The sequence below is a fragment of the Pinus tabuliformis genome, chromosome 8 (assembly GCF_031772625.1).
Source record: "Pinus tabuliformis cultivar Carrire ecotype Pingquan chromosome 8, CPIR1, whole genome shotgun sequence".
Classification (NCBI taxonomy): Eukaryota; Viridiplantae; Streptophyta; class Pinopsida; order Pinales; family Pinaceae; genus Pinus; species Pinus tabuliformis.
In genome coordinates this window covers 1,384,060,474-1,384,066,856 of record NC_142294.1, presented here as the reverse complement: position 1 = coordinate 1,384,066,856, position 6,383 = coordinate 1,384,060,474, and positions in this window count along the sequence as shown.

Below are 6,383 nucleotides of genomic sequence, written 5' to 3'. Positions count from 1 at the left end.
CACTGACCTAGACGATATTTCAGGCATAGTTATTTAAGGTTGTGTGTAGAATATTTCAAGAGAAGCTATGCATGACATATTTTATTTGTGCAATGTAAAGCTATTAATATTTGTCAAATACAATGAGCTGACAATATTTTTGGAGTTGGCATTTTCCTTGTGGTCTAGAGGCCAGAGTAAGTCCAAATTCATTGGACAAACTTCTCAAGCATGCTATTTATGAGATCTGTAAGTTCCTACTATTTGGGAGGTTCATTTGCCATTGAAGCATCTATTTGTAGTTGCATTGCTATTAGTACAAAGCTCCTCTGGTTAACAGATGTACCTGGTTGTGAATGTTGTCAGTATTAGCAGAATTGTGGAATTATTCCCAGTACACAAATTGGAGATTGATCTAAACTGTAGGTCCATGGAAGCAGCCATAATCATCTCAAATTCATTTTTTGAGTAAATTCAGAAAGGACGCTTATTTTTGGTGAATCTGGTTGGCTATAATTTCCTTAGAAAAGTTATGGAAGAGGTATTATACAATATTAAACATGAAGAAACCTAACTGCAGATGGTGATTACCCATGTTCTTATTTAATGGGCATGCCCTCATTTATGAATCACCATGTTCTTGTTTCTTCTTGTCATGTTGTAGCTTGAAGTTGGGTGGAAGTCATTGTTAAGTTCAGCCAATGGAGGTGTTCTACAACTTTGTTGAAGGTTGTTATCTTGAGTAGCTTGTTTCTCAAGGACAAGGCTATAGGTTAGAGATTATGTGTGTTACACCTCATATTGTATGGATTTTCACATTGATTTTTATCACACTAATGGATATTTTTAGCTAGTTCTTGGAGCATTGGAACAGCCTGAGGGGATACATCTTCATAGAGTCGTTTCTCTTAATGGCATTGGGTCATTTGATGGATATTCTTGGTTTGAGTGAGTCTGGCTTCTCCTGGCATCTTCTTGGACATAGACCCTTTTGAAATCAATCAATTGCTTCTTTGGGGCATCGACATTATTGGATGGGGTTGTAGAGAAGAGAAATAATACATGGTTGCCATCTCTATTACCAACATTATTCACATCAACATGAACTTGCAGGGACATGTTCTCGCATTTAGTGTTAGCCACGCTAACAACCTCACAAGATTTTGGTTCTTGTGGGAGAACATTTGTATTTTCCATCCAAAGAAACATATATGAGTTTGGGTGCATGGAATATAATGATTTTGAAGCTTGGACTACATCAAACTTGTGTACCTCATTCCATCTCCGAAGGCGAAGACAATTTGTCTTGTATAGAATTTGTAAGTCCTGCCAGGGTAACCTGTGGTAGGATCTGCCCTCATGGTCATGTTGGTCATGTTAACATTGACAGCAAACTCCTCTGGATACCAAGTCACAGGCAGTCTACCACCTACAACAACGTAAGCCTCTTGGACTACAGATTGCAATTACCCATGCCCACCAAATATTCTATGAATTTTGTACTTCAAATTTTGAGATTGGACCTAAATAGGGAGAAGCCTCAAAGTTATCCAAATGTCATATACACAACTATGGAATCCTTCTTGAACTGTTATGTTTATTATTTCAGTCTTAATCCTAGCAACTCTTACTATTGTAAAATCTGAACACCAAATGCTATGTTTTAGTTATTGCATCTTTTTCCAAATAGGATCAATGTTTTCATAAATAAGTGTCCCACTTTGAAATTTCTCCCCATTGTTTAATGCTTGTAATCTCTAATCTTACTAGTCAACAAGAAAGTCAGTCGACATCAGTCGGTTGTCCCCACCATTACATTTTTAAACAAATTCAAAGTCTCTCGAGTATCTATCCATTAGAAAATATTAAAAAAACCTACCCACTAGCCCCCACTCAACACTAATGCAAAATAACACTCTAAAGTAAAATATTGCATGCATTTTGTTCCATTCAAATCTCTTCGTGTTGAAAACGACATAGATTAAAGAGTTCCTTTTTAATTCTTTAAATGAACAACATAATATAATTGAGCATTGAGTTAGCTTTGGATTTGGTCATTAGCAGAAGTTTACGTGTGCTCCCTAGAATGGCAAACAATGGATCCCAAAAAAGCAGAGTTCTCATCGTGGGAGGTACAGGGTACATAGGAAAAAGGTTTGTAAGGGAAAGCTTGGCTCTTGGTCATCCCACTTACGTTCTGTATTGCCTTACAGCAACTCAAAATATTGACAAAGTGGAGCTCCTCCTTTCCTTCAAACAATTTGGTTCCCAGCTTATTCAAGAATGTATTGTTATTTTTATTTTCAGGGCATGTATACTTGAATTTCATGCATACATCCAAGAAAATGTCCATTACTCACTTAGTACCTTCAGGGTTTATTGGATGATCATGAGAGCCTCGTGATGGTTGTGAAGTAGGTGGATGTTGTGACATCATTTCTCACAGGAACTATTGGTCACAATGAGATATTTCAACAACTAAAACTGGTGGATATTATTAAGGAAGTTAGCAATATCAAGGTGTTCTCTTTTTTAGGATTTCTTTCCCTTCTATTTTGGATTTTCACATATATAAATAACTAAAATTCTTGATCCCCTTTTAAATTATTATTTCATGTTTTAATGTCCACCTGGACCAATAAGGCCTATGGGAAGATTAATAAAACTAGGTGTTTAAACATTTGTGTTGAACTCCCACAATTTATAATTTTTGTGACTCATTTTTGAAATGTTTGGATTTCAGCAGTACTTTTCTGATTGAGCTTTTGATTCTCACTGTGATTCAATACTAATGGGAGACAAGAACAACATAATTAGATCACAAAATAGGAAAAATTCGATAAAGTATAAACCCCTCAATTACAATGTATATGCTCTATGATCATTTGAGCAACATATGATTTTTGTGCTTCAAGTATATCTTATTGTGTATAGAGCATTCAAAACTAGGTGTTAAAACAATATACATCCACCCATCAGCCAGTATCCTCTCACAAAAGGATGTTATGGAGATCTGGTAAAGGCTTACAAGCCACCCTTTAGCGAAGAAGAGCATTTCATGAATGACTCAAGTTTATGGAAGGTCTTTATCTTTTTAAGCAATGCATAGAAAGAGGCATATTGATGGGCTTATTGGTTTATGTGAAGAGATGAGATTGGATTATCATGTAGCATTTTTGGGTTTTGAATTTGAAAATTTTAGTTGTAGGTAAGCTTCTTGGACTGCAAATTGCAATTACCCATGCCCACCAAATATTATATGAAGGTTATATTGTAAATTTTGAAAATAGACCTAAAGGGCCCACCAAATATTATATGAAGGTTATATTGTAAATTTTGAAAATAGACCTAAAGGGGGAGAAGCCTCAGAGCTTTATCTAAATGTGAAATGTGAAAGCCACAACTATGGAATCCTTCTTGACGTGTTAGACGTGTTATGTATAAGCTTTTATTATTATGACCTTGAGATCATAATAATACTTTATTTATGAAGTGTATTTTTTCTTAGTTACTTGGCAATTAAAGAGTTAGTGTAATTACTAAATTAAGATTTGGCTACTACATCTACTCTTACTAGATAAAATTAATTTAGCAAAGTCTAATGATAAAACGTCTAATTTTAGCTCTCCAAGTCTCTTGCAAGATAAAATTAATTTAGCAAAGTCTAATGATAAAAAGTCTAATTTTAGCTCTCCAGGTCTCTTGCAAGAAAGAACTAACGAGGGTTTAATAACCGGGGCATAAAACTGTGACCTCCATTGTTAACTCTTCTGATTTTTTGTCAATTTACTTGTCATTTATAACAACAATTTAAGTGATAAAGTAATGATATTATATATTAAGTTTTAATATATTTTTAATTTTACTTAAAAATCAGACACCTCTTTTCTGTTTTCCTTACATGTGGTTATTTTTGGATTGCCTCAACTTTCCTCCCATTTCACATTGCATAGTTGTTTTGGTTGCGCATAGCTTTTCGCTTGTATACAAGTTGTTTCCTCATGAAATCGGTTCACTTCATAAGCCATGTTTGAGGAGTATTTTTAGAGTGGTTTTGGATGACATAGTTTTTTATTTTTATATATAGTGTATTTTATAAGTCGCGTGAGATGGTTATTTTTATTTTGATTGTAACTTTTAAAAATATTTTGAAATTTGATTGAGTAAAAAATAATTTATTTAATTTCTATTTATTAGAAGTCAAATAATTGACTTAGTTATATTTATTAGATTTATTTTCAAAATTTGTAATCAAATTTATAAAACATTTGACTTTATTTTTATTGACTAAATTCTAAATATTCTCAAAATCTACAATAAAATTTAACTCAATTTATATAACATTAAAAAATAAAAATAAAAATAAAACCCGAAAACGTAATAATAGTTTAAAAGAGTACGCCTCCTGCATGGTGTTCGTGTTCTTGGAGAAAAGAAGCCATTTACATAATGGAATTTGTGAGAACCTAACGGTCAAAAGTTGGGTTCTCTGTATAACACGCCTGCTATAATATTTATATATTTCTTTTCCTGAAGTTGTAACAGGCCGGCTGAAGTTAGATGTAGAAGAGTAGATAGCCACTGAATTTTGGACCATGAGTCTTTAAGAGACGCGTGTTTGGTTAGAAAATTACTTGAAGACATTCGAAAACGCTCTGATCAGCCAGCAGAAAGTTTTAAAAAGATAAAGCGCATAATTTGTTCTTTGACAAAATAATTTTAATGTTGTTTCGCATTTCTTCTGACGTGATTTGTTATTTTATTATAAAAATAGTTTAGGTACTACTAAAAACTAATTAAAGAGGAAAGTGGTTTTAAATCAATATTCCAATGCTGATTTAAATGATTCAAGTTTTTGGTAATAATTAATTTTTTTATATTTCTTTATAAATTGTAGGTTAATTTATTATTTATTTTATTTTTATTTTATATTAAGATATATTATTATATGTTTAATTAGTTAAAAACATGGTAAGTTATTTTTTGAATGGTCGATTATTGTAATATATTTTTCATTTGCAATACTCTTATAAATTAATCACAATAGTTTATTTAAACACTTACAACTATTTTTTAGTTACGAGTCTACAATGTATATGAACCATATTTATTAATGTAGTTGTGTTAGTTAATAAGAAACATAACTATCTTTTAGATTTTAATGAGCATAATATTTTTGTGATGACAAAAGAGAAAATTTATCTAATATAACTATGTAAACTATCTAATATAACTCAAAGTTATATACATTACATTAAGCACCCTAATATATGATACTATATAGCGCCTTAAAAAGCACATCTAATAAAATAAAAATAGTTTCAAAACGAATAAATATACTAACAATTGCACCACATGTTGCAAAGGAAACATTGTAAGGCAAAAGCATAAGAAACAAAGTAGTCAAAATTTTATGCGATTTTGTTTCTTCACTGACATTTATTTTTTACCATATGTCATGTTTCAAAGAGATTCCAACCAACGCAATATTCCAGAATATGTTCAAAGTAAAGGTAATGCATAACACTTCTCTCCTAAGGATTTATGAAAATGTTTTTCATTAAGATTCTAGAACCTTTATAATTAAATGATTTAAATCAAACATTTCATAACAAAGTAATCCCATATCACCTTAATTCACAATGCAATGGATAATAGTTTTTGTTCATTAGATATTGGTCTAATTTTATGAGGAAAGATTAATAGAAAGACTTTAGTAGTAAGGGGAACATTAATAAACTCCCTCGTCATTTGTTATATGATGTTAATTTAGCTACTTGTTGCTTCTTTTAGTTATTTCACTCATGTAAAATGTCCAAACTATAAAAGAATGGTATTAGTTTGTTGTCTCTTTGGACCATTGTATTTTATCTAACCCAATGTTTTCCATAGCCTCAACTAGGTATCCATCATTATCTTTCCATAGTGGCTCAATGTCTTCAAATGCATTTCATAAATTTGGTTTAATAAATGTTGGTGGAAAACAAATATATTTCACTTTGTAGACAGAATTGTACAATGGTTCGGATAAAATTATATTGCTCTTACCATGTGATGATGTTATCTAAATCTTCAATCTTTCTCGCCACTTATGAAATTCCCCATTCTAATTGTTATTTGACCATGATGATATTGGCATCATAATCCTTGTTCGTGAGAATATCCTTTAAGAAGTCAATGATAAGTGGCACAATTTGTTCCTCACAATTGTGAAAGTAAAGGACAAATTCATTCACATTATGTTTGAAAACTTTATACTAAGAGTCTTGATTCATGAAATTTTGTATCCTCTCCTTTTGTTGTTTTAATTTGTGTCATCTCAAAAAAATGTTTCTCCAATAACCTATGTTATTGCTATCTTAGCAGTGACATTTCCATTAGGTTTGCTTGCTTGACATTAACCA